The sequence below is a fragment of the Podarcis pityusensis genome (assembly GCF_964106645.2).
Source record: "Podarcis pityusensis genome assembly, chromosome: 3".
Lineage (NCBI taxonomy): Eukaryota > Metazoa > Chordata > Lepidosauria > Squamata > Lacertidae > Podarcis > Podarcis pityusensis.
In genome coordinates this window covers 108,260,567-108,271,831 of record NC_138026.1, presented here as the reverse complement: position 1 = coordinate 108,271,831, position 11,265 = coordinate 108,260,567, and the positions used below count along the sequence as shown (strand labels likewise).

At 45.2% G+C, this 11,265-nt stretch overlaps 1 long non-coding RNA gene across 1 annotated transcript; it reads right to left on the bottom strand.

The window, feature by feature from the left end:
- Positions 1-4,581: 4,581 nt before the first annotated feature.
- On the bottom strand, positions 4,582-10,327 carry LOC308474746. The gene is made up of 2 exons (XR_013984919.1): positions 10,023-10,327; positions 4,582-9,990 (listed from the first exon to the last, which is right to left on the bottom strand). It is a non-coding gene; the product is annotated as an uncharacterized lncRNA (long non-coding RNA).
- Positions 10,328-11,265: the final 938 nt, after the last annotated feature.

Genomic DNA, 11,265 nt, shown 5'->3' with positions numbered 1-11,265 from the left:
GCTACTTTATTTGAATGTTACGTTAAAGCACAAACTGTGCCCATTTTAGTACAGTTTTTTTAAAAAAAAAACCATTGCAGCAAAACAACTGCAAATTAACAGATGAAGCAACAGCAGTTGTAGATCTAGCGATCAGCGCTTCTGCTAAAGCTTTGACCGGCGTGATGGTGCCCTGGAAGCTTCAATCGTGGTTCTGAGCTCCGGCTGGAAGAGGTTTAAAAGTAAGATCCATCTCCTGACCTTCTATCCATCTCGCTTAGGAGAAAGGAGGGGAAAAGGCTGCTTCGCTCCCCTCCAGCCAGATGGTGCATCTTTCCTGGGTAAATAAATTTTAAGGAAACGATCAAAGGGATGGTTAAATATTAAATAGCTGCCTCCGCTGCCTCAAGGACGAGGCCCAGGAATGCTGCTGCCAATCCGCAGGGGTGGGTTTTGCTACTTGATATGCAGGTTCTTGTGTTTATCAGTTGCCATTCAGTCAGATACCTGTACTATTCTGTGAAATAGCAAATCTTAGATGCGAAGCGCTCGGCTGAAATGAATGCAAAGATGACATCACAGAATAACTTTCCTTTTTTCCCTACACAGAGGGAAATGAAAAAAGGCTGCAACAAGGCTCGCTAATGGAAGTAAGCGAAGGGACCAGATTAACAGTTGCAGAAATCAGGCGCAGGTGGGATGTTATGATAAGTTCCCTGATTCATCGCCGCTACTAAGAGAAATCAGAATAATAACGGAAAAGGAAGAAAGGATTGTAGGATCGGTGCAAATATTTATCTGCTCGCAAAGTGACCTTGTGATCCATCCCCGTCATTAATCTGATAGCAAAGAACATGATTGCCACCGTGTGGTTGCTACCAGAAATTATAGTTTAACGCAAATCATTTTTCATAATTAAAATGTAATTAGCTGGCTCCCCTGTTGTCTACGCAGATCTTTTGGTGAGTGCCTGTTCTGCTTCTTAGAGGAATCGCTGCCTCTTCCAAAAACAAAAAACAAAAACCCACAAAAGTTAGGCAAGGGGGGAAAAGCTAGAATCAGAGACTCCTTGGGGTGTGTGGCTTTGACAGCAAGCAAGATGGTGGCGTGGCTTGACAGCAGTTTCACGAGTGAATAATTTGGCCTGGGTTAATACTTCGGCAAGGTAATGCTGCGCAGACAATATAAGTGAAGCCCGAAACTTTTAGAATTAATGCCGTTGGCGGCTAATCAGCTTGACAGCTCAGAATTCTTGAGGGAGGCTAAGGACGCCCAGATGGTGAAGGGCAGTTCAACAGCTTGAAAGGCGCAACTTTAAAAGTGGGTTGTCAGTGGTAGAAGATCTAGCCGACTTTAGCCAGCAACGGGAGGAGAACTTAGCAAATATCTGTGCTGTGGCTTTGAAAGTGGCCCCGTTGACTCTAAAGAAGGTGCAGAGGAACTTTGGCCCTCTAGAAGTTGCTCCCATCAGCCTAGTGGCCAGGAATTATGGGAGGATAAGGAGGACCATAAGAAGATCAAACCTCTCAATTCTTAAGAAAATCAGCCCTGAGTGCTCACTGGAAGGACAGATCCCAAAGCTGAGGCTCCAATACTTTGGCCACCTCATGAGAAGAGAAGACTCCCTGAAAAAGACCCTGATGTTGGGAAAGATGGAGGGCACAAGGAGAAGGGGACGACAGAGGATGAGATGGTTGGACAGTGTTCTCAAAGCTACCAGCATGAGTTTGACCAAACTGCGGGAGGCAGTGGAAGACAGGAGTGCCTGGTGTGCTCTGGTCCATGAGGTCACGAAGAGTCGGACACGATTAAATGACTAAACAACAACAACACAAGGAGGGCCATGCTCATAATTATAATTTTCTGCTTAGAGGAAAACTAGAGTTGGATGATGGCATGGTGGTAGTGTTGATGGCATGGTTCTTGAAATTTCATTGGACATTCTTGACATCACTGTAAGGAGAAAGAGTGGACTTTCATTGCTGTTTTACTTCAGCCACTGTTGCGTGACAGAGAAATGGAAGCAGAAGGCTGAACTCATATCCTGCCAGGTTCTCAAAACACCCTTTTCTGTCCTTCTAAGGATGTGGATGGAGGATATGGAAGAGAAGAGCTCAATACCAAACATGCAAGGTCCCTCCAAAAATCACTGCTTAGCTACCACTGAGAAAGACAAAGGGAACCATTGAGGACTGAGCCCACCTACATAACCATTAGGAGAACACAGTGGTGTCTAGTGGTCAAATGCTGGATCAAGGGAGATCCAGGCTCAAATCTCTACTCTGCCAAGAATGTTTGTAGGTGACTTCAAGCCACTTGCAGTCAAATGAGTCTTCCCACCTGCAATCTGAAGTGATACAGTCCAGATTTGAGTTTACAACCATGGTGAAAATGGCCTGGTTCAACCCATTATATATTACTAGGGAAACTCATTTTGACAAACTCTGAGAAAGGCATTTTTCTTGAATGAACTGTTCTGGCTTCTTATACTATGCCTGGGGGCAGGGGGAGGGCAAGGCAGGGCAGTGCCCAACACCCATGGGAAACCAGTTGAAATAATTTCTTTTTAAAACAAAAGCAAAACCCCTGTAATTTAAAATGAATCTGAACTCTGGTTTTCTGAGTCAAAAGTAATGAATTTAACACTTAACCTGCGCCTCACGGAAACAACTTTGGGCTGCCACAACTTTCCTCTAACCTAACATTTTCCTGTACCTTCATGAGTTTTTCCATCACGCTGTGAGATTCTGCAAAGGACAAGAATAAATATAACCAGTCACCTCAGAATCAAGATTTGAAGGAAAGACATATAACTGCCGCATGGTGTTGCCATGGCAACAAAGGCTCCAACACGATCCTAATCTGCTTATGAATTCCATCTCTGAGATGAACAAAATCAACACAAGAGAAGGAAAGAAAATCTGCTAAGTTGAAGGAAGGTGATGAGGATATTTCAGGTGGGCCATTAATTCCGTGCCCCAGATTTGCGGCATCAACAACCCCTTTCACCTCGGAGCAGCTCTGGACATTACCGAGAAGCAGCAAAGAAACTAGCCATGTGGTGAAAGGCCGATTTGTATCCAGTCCAGGAATGCCATTCATAATCATAGCTGAGTACAGAGGCATTCACACATTACATTCAGTGAGTGTACAATCTGCATACCTGTATATATGAACAGTTGCTATGTGCAGTCATACAGGTATTCACTTGCAACTTTCAACAGGTGTGTAGATTGTGTACCTGTGAATGCAGAATCTGAGCCGTGCAAATCAACAAGTGTGAAAACACTTTCACACAATGAGCAGACGCAGCTTGCACCATGAGAGCCCTTGTGGTGTCGTGGTTGGGTGTTGAACTGAGACCTGGGAGACTCAAAGTTATTCCTCTAGGGTCTTAACCTCTGATAAAAATGGGGTGAGGAATGCATTAGCCACAGTAGAGCAGCCAACTTACCACAACACTTCTCCTTTACATCTATGCTACTGACTCTCAAACTTTGGGATTGTTGAAATACCGTATTTTTCGCTCTATAGGGTGCACCGAACCATAGGGCGCACCTAGGTTTTTTTTGGGGGGGGGAATAAAGAAAAAAAATATACCCCCCCAGCCCCAAAGAGCAAAGAAGCCGAGACAGCCAACGGGATCCATCCCGCTGGCTGTCTTCGCTTCCTCTTTAGCCACGCACAACCTCTTCAGCCAGGAGAGGCTGCGCGTGGCTTTGGCAGAAGCCAAGAATGCGAGTGGGATGGATCCCGCTTGCTGTCCTGGTTCCTTTTTAGCTGCGGGGCTGGATCGGGGGAAGCCCGAGCTTCCCCTGACCCCAGCCCCCAGAACGGGTCCGGGAGCGGGGGCGAGGTTGCGCTCAACTTCGCCTTCGCTCCCGAAGCTTGCTGCTATCTGCAAGCCTTCTGAGCCCAGCGGGAATTCCCGCCGGGCTCCCCAGGCTTACGGATACCTGCCCGAAGCCCGGGGTGCGCTGTGCAGCGCTCCCCGGGCTTCGGGATGCAGGCTGATATCCGCAAGCCTTGGGAGCCCGGCGGGAACTCCCGCCGCGCTCTGAAGGCTTGCAGAAAGTTTCCTGAAGCCTGGAGACCGAGAGGGGTCGGTGCGCACCAACCCCTCTCGCTCTCCAGGCTTCAGCGAAAGCCTGCATTCGCTCCATAGGACGCACACACATTTCCCCTTCATTTTTGGAAGGGAAAAAGTGCGTCCTATAGAGCGAAAAATACGGTATATACTACAACAGCAACAGCAACAACAGCAGCAGCAGCAACAACAACAACAACATTATATATAATTTTTATTAATTTTTCTGTTTTTCATTTTAGAATACTCATTTAAACATCCTTAAAATATCAATGACTTCTCTTCTTCTCTTTCCATGGTTCATTTTGCATATCATAAATCCCTGCATTTTTTGCATAAACTACTAAACAATTCAGTATTCCTTTATCCATCAAAACTGATTTACACTGTTGAATTTATCTTAACGCTGCCAACGTTTTCAAGTGTACACAATTCCCCCCCCCCCCATATATTCAAATAAACATTTTCCAATCTTCTTGTTAAATGTTCAGAAAAGTCAGAAGCCCAAGGCAGTATAAGTTCCTCAACTAAGTTTATTCAACATTTGTCAGTGACAACAGCTCACTCATAGGAACACAAGAACCAAACTGACTGGACAACACAATAATAAACTTGAGCATGAACTGACCGTTGACAGTTGAAAGTGCATGCGCTTACTTGCCATTAGAACATTCGTCTACCAACGCTTATACGATTGGTTAGAATGCGCCTTGTAACATGTGTTAAACCCAATACATAACACTTCTCTAAACGTATGTTTTTCTTGTTATCTTCTTCTATATGTTCAGTCCGCCAGCTGCATGTATTCCATCAGCTTAAGTTGCCGTTCTTCTTTCGTTGGGACCTCACTGGTTTTGCAGAAATATATACAACAACAAAATTAATCAATTTGAGTCGTGGTAGACCCCAAAGTTTTAAGCAATGTGGACTAACGTCACTTATGTGACTCTTAGGAGCCCTGAAGCTTAAGCTTCATTCGTTTTATACAGGGCCAAAGCGTGGGGGGTGCTGGGGGGGGAGCCGTGGCCCTGGGCACACAATTTTTGTGGGGGCGCAAACCAGGCATCACCAGTGTGGCCCAACTCAGTGTCAAGGGCCACATTGGCCGGCCGGGCCCCCACCCCATCCTGGCGCACACAACCCCCACCCAATGCCCGCGCACCCATCCCAGGCACTGACAACCGATGCTACGCTGCTGGTTTCATAAAAGGTTCACCCCTGCTGGCTTCTTATAGCAGCAGAGATGTACCAGGGAGTAGCTCCTCTACAAGGCGGTGGCAAGGAGATGCCACCTTAGACCATGGGTAGGCAAACTAAGGCCCGGGGGCCGGATCTGGCCCAATCGCCTTCTAAATCCGGCCCGCGGATGGTCCAGGAATCAGCGTGTTTTTACATGAGTAGAATGTGTCCTTTTATTTAAAAGGCATCTCTGGGATATTTGTGGGGCATAGGAATTCGTTTCCAAAATACAATGGTACCTCTGGATGCGAACGGGATCCGTTCCAGAGCCCCGTTCGCATCCTGAAGCGAACACAACCCGCGGGTCACGATTCGCCACTTCTGCACATGTGCGTGACATCATTTTGAGCATCTGAGCATGCGCAAGCGGCGAAACCCAGAAGTAACATGCTCCATTACTTCCGGGTCTCCGCAGAGTGCAACCTGAAAATGCTTAACCCAAAGCTACTTCAACCCAAGGTATGACTGTATAGTCCGGCCCCCGAAAAGGTCTGAGGGACAGTGGACTGGCCCCCTGCTGAAAAGGTTTGTTGACCCCTGCCTTAGATGATGTAGCAGTAGCAGCCAGAATCACTAACTACTGCATTCTCTCAGGGGCTTCTCACCTCCTAGAGAACTCTATAGTGTGAACCGGAGCTTTGGCTATAAAGAATTTATTCGAGTAGCAGATCTAAAATGGATTGTGGAGAACAGAACCGTTTGCAAACATGCTCCAGATCTTCTCTGTGAGGTTGCTTCTGCTTCCAGCTGGAACAGAGGTTCCAGTGTGGCACAGGGCAGAATTTTAAAAGTCTTCTTAAATAACTGAGTGTGAGCTGCATGCTTTCTCTGTGTGAGTGCGGTTCCAATCTCAGTCCACTGAAGTCAATAGGTAAGCTCGGCCGAGACAGGATTCCACCCTGTGTGAGTTACATGCATGTCAAAACAGTGTATGGGAACATCAGGCTCCGAGTCTATAAATATTGGATTTGTGTAAATAGATACAGATGGGCTGCTTGATACAAGGAAATACTGACAAGCTAACAGGTATTAGGGAAAAGAGAGTCCAGGAAGCTGACACATGAATAATCCCAGAAAGTGCATAGCACAGAATTTTATAAAAGCTTTCTTTTGAGGAGGAGGAGGAGGAGATGGATGGAGCATTTTTTAAATAAATGATTTATAATAAAACTTCAGCATCTCATTATTGAGGATGAAATGACAGACTCATAGAATTGTGGAGTTGGAAGAGACCCATAGGATCATTTTGTCCAACCCCCTGCAATGCAGGGATCACGGCTAAATCCACAGCAGCTATTGTGTTCTTGTTGATCTTAAAATAGTTGAGGAAAGGAATATGCCTTCAGGAAATATTTACATGTGCCCAAGGAGCTCTTCAGTTCTAATTTCATAGGACAAGCTATGGTGTTATGTACTGAGCTGAATCCTAGAACAATGGGATCCAGAATGCAGCAGTCTGATTGGTCCGCAGGAGCCACCCAATCCAGCTCCAGGTGGAAGTGAATCAGCAAACTGATTGGCCTGCAGGATCAGCCAATCAGGCTTCTGGAGGAAGTGAATCCGCAACCCGATTGGCCCGGAGCAGCCCAGAATTAGCCAATCACATGGAGCCCATTGTGTAAATAATGTATATATAGCTAGACGTTTTGGGGAAAGTTTCATTCATTGCTACTTCGAGCTGAATCAAGAGCATGAAATTCACACTTGACTCCAAGTATATCTCGGAGGGAAAAGCACTCTGCACATGATCAGGATTCTGAAGACGGAAAATGGCCATTCCACTGAAGAAGACATGAGGCATGGATCTGATTTTAAGCATTCAACTTGCAATCATAGTAATGATTTCACTACTGAGCCCAAACGAGACCTGGAATATATTATTGCATGATACAGGAGAAAACATTCATAGCCAAGTGTCTAAATTTGGAGGGAGCGGCGTCAGTCACTTTTTCATTATTTTGTTATATTGTCTTACTATTGATACCTTCACCTTTCCCCATGAAAACAGGACAGCTTCCAACATTCAATATAAAGAAGAACATATCAAACAGCTCCACGTGTCAACCAGTGAAACAGCGTAGTGATCAGCAAAACAAGGGGGAGAACCAAAGGCAACGATGCAGAATGAAGCCATATTTCATCTTTTGAAAAGAGGATGCACTTCAAAGCCAGATCTGTGCTTTTGACGGGGAAACGGTGCCCAGCTAAGTGCAGCTGCGCATGTGATTCATGGCAGTAATGCGCAGCGATCATTCAGAAACTCTTAACCACAGTGCCAAGACACGAAAGAACCTGTGAAGTGTAGTAGTTCGGATGTCCAAAAGTGATATACAATTGAAAGGGGTCTCAAACAAGTGGGGCCCTGCAACAAAGGGTTGCAGCATGGCACACTCCCTAACCAGCAGCCTACTAATTGGCAGCCAGTACACAAAGGTCCATAGAGTTAAAGCTATGGTTTTCCCAGTAGTGATGTATGGAAGCGAAAGCTGGACCATAAAGAAGGCTGATCGCCGAAGAATTGATGCTTTTGAATTAGGGTGCTGGAGGAGACTCTTGAGAGTCCCATGGACTGCAAGAAGATCAAACCTATCCTTTCTTAAGGAAATCAGCCCTGAGTGCTCACTGGAAGGACAGATCCTGAAGCTGAGGCTCCAGTACTCATGAGAAGAGAAGACTCCCTGGAAAAAACTCTGATGTTGGGAAAGATGGAGGGCACAAGGAGAAGGGGACGACAGAGGACGAGATGGTTGGATAGTGTTCTCGAAGCTACCAGCATGTTTGACCAAACTGGGGGAGGCAGTGGAAGACAGGAGTGCCTGCCGTGCTCTGGTCCATGGGGTCACGAAGAGTCGGACACGACTAAACGGCTAAACAACAACAACACAGTCAGGTCAGCACTGATGTTATATGCTCAAACTGTTGTTCTGGTGAGCAACCTCGCCGTCAAATTTTGCACCTGCTGAAGTTTCCGAACCGTCTTCAGAGGCAGCCCCACACAGAATGCATTGCAGTAATCCAACCTAGAGGTGGCCAGAGCTTAAGCCACAGAAATTAGACTATCCCTGTCCAGATAGGAATGTAGGTGGGCCACCACTCCATGCCACCAAGGCGACCTGGACCTTAAGCAACAGCAACAGATCCAGGAGCACCCCCAAGCGACATATCTGCTCCTTAAGAGAGAGAATAACCCCCTCAAGAGCTGGGAACCTCCATCCATCCCACTCACAGATTATCTGTCTTATCTGATTATGCTTCAGTTTATTGGCTCTCCATGAAGTCCAACAACATCTGGAGGGAGCTACATTGACTTCCGCTAGTGTATGCATTAGCGTAGAAACAAAAATAGGCTGCATTCTACATTGAATGGACAAATGGTGACGCTATTAGATCATCCGGGGACTAGTTAGTATGCTGGCCCTGTGCAGATCTTCCATTCCAACAAACCCTTGCCTGAGCGGTGTTTGCCAATGACTGTCAACAATCGAATGAATTATAGATGATGTTGGTAAACAAAATGCTGCCGTGATGAACGACGAGCTGCGCCATTATGACACCACGGCTAAGTCATTCAAAGTGCTGATTAAAGCCATTACAGTAAAATAATCACCATCCATTACCTTTTAGTATTGGGAACTGACAACGTAGTTATGTCAGCTGACGGTGTCAGCAAAACATGATTTGTTGGGCCGGGTGTCCAATGGCGATAAATCACGTCAGTAAATCAATGCACCCAAGCGATGAAACAATACATTTTCTTTTCCCTTTTTCGTGGCACTGAGTTGCAAAAGAGGTACGAGGAGTTATTCTTAAACACTGACACCGCTAGAGATGGCTTTTGGGAGTCAGTAACCTTCATTATTTTATTTATCAATTTAGAGCAAATGTTGCCCATTTTGTTTTCTGCTTCCTCTTCCTTGAATCTCTTCCTTTTTTTTCAGTGTTCTCATATATTCAGGTTTAGCAGTAGAACATCCATCATTCTTCCTTGGGGTCATTTTGCTCAGCGGTTGTGGAAGCAATTCCCACCCGCATTTATTTAACTAAAGCATTTTTACTCACCCTGTTCAGTCAGAAAGGTTCCCTTTAAGAAAGACAGTCAGTAGAAAAACAGTCCCTGCCTGTAGGCTTATTATCAAAAAGAAATGGCATAAAAGGAAAAAAGGCATGAGGAGGGAAGACGAAAGCAAGCAAACAGGCGCCAGTTCTTAAACATAAATAGCAGGGTTTCGTTGTTGTTGTTGTTGTTGTTGTTGTTGTTGTAATTATTTTGTTTATACCCCACTCGTCTGGCTGGGTTTCCCCAGTCACTCTGGGCCGCTTACAGCATATAGATATATAAAAACATAATAAAACACCAAACATTAAAAACTTCTTGATACAGGTCTGCCTTCAGATGTCTTCTAAAAGTCAGATAGCTATTTACTTGACATCTAAAGGGAGGGTGTTCCACAGGGTGGGTGCCACTACAGAGAAGGCCCTCTGCCTGGTTCCCTGTAACTTCACTTCTCACAGTGGGGGGACTAGCAGAAGACCCTCGGAGGGGGACTTCTGTGTCTGGGCTGCCCAATGTGGGTGGATAACCAGCTGGAATGGAGATAATTCAGGGGAAAGAGAAGTCAAATGGAGCTGGACTCTCAGTAGTGCTGAAAAGCACGGTCCTGGTTCCTATCTATCTATCTATCTATCTATCTATCTATCTATCTATCTACCTATCTACCTATCTATCTGCTGCAGCCAGATGGAATAGCTGCTGCCATGCAACAGGTGATGGAGGGCAGAGCCTGATAGAACATGTATTTAGGGAGGGCTGATGGAATGGTCTTGCTTCCCTTCTTTCTCTCTCCTGATCCAGCAGAGCTCTTCTTACTACATGCTTATTGTTGCTCCTCAGTGAGTTTCCGTAATTCCTTTTGCGGTAGGATATCAAGACAAAGTCAAAATGCTTGTATTTTGGGGTGATTATCTGTTTTTTACAAATGCACTTCAGAAAGCAAAGAACCAAATAATAGCAAGCAAACTGTTACATAACCAGAAGCGGTTGATATTTGAACGAGGACCAGCCAAATCCACTGCTTTTCCATAGAAGCCCAGCGCTTAAAATTGGATAAAGGAAATTAGTTTATGAGCCTAAAGGCAAGAATCCTTTTTATTTTTCTGCAGTGGGTAATGAATGCCAAGTGCGGAACAGGTGCTTTTATGAATATTAAATGGTGGTGCTTTTTAAACAAAACAAAAAAAAACCCTTTATTATATTGTAGGAGGATAAGATTTAAAACAAAAGGACAACTGTTAGGAATAAAAATGCTACTGATAAAAACATTAGTCCTGTGTTTTAGTGCTGGGCTGAATACATTCCCCTCCCTGCTGTCTTTTTGCAGCATGATTCATCCCTTGCTAAAGTGGGGAGGGGAGCTAATCATCAATTTGGGGAGGAAATTAATGCATTTTTTAATTTTTAATTTTGGTCTTAACAATGAAGTGGCCTGGAGTTTTATCTTCCTTTCTGAAGCAACCCAATACGCCTTGCTGTCATTTTCCACTAGTAATATAGCGACCCCAGCTGTAATCCTGGGGCAGGTTAAGAATCGAAGAAGAGATTGCTGGATCAGGCCAGTGGCCCATTTAGTCCAGCATCCTGTTCTTACCATGGCCAACCAAGTTGCCTGTGGGAAACCTTCAAGCAGGACATGAGTGCAAGAGACATTTCCCCTCCTGCAGTTTCCAGCAACTGTTATTCAGAAGCATCACTGCCTTCAACCGTTGAGGCAGAGCATAGCCATCATAGCTAGTAGTCATTGATAACCTCATCCTCAAGGAATGGCTGCTCCTGGGAACAAGACTATGTAATTCCTGGGGGGATTGCTGTCCTCACTGGCAAGGTTTTGTAAACACACACAGAGAAGAAAATAGGGATAGGAACAAGTTCTAGCAAATCAGTCTCTTAAGCCTAAGCCAAAAAA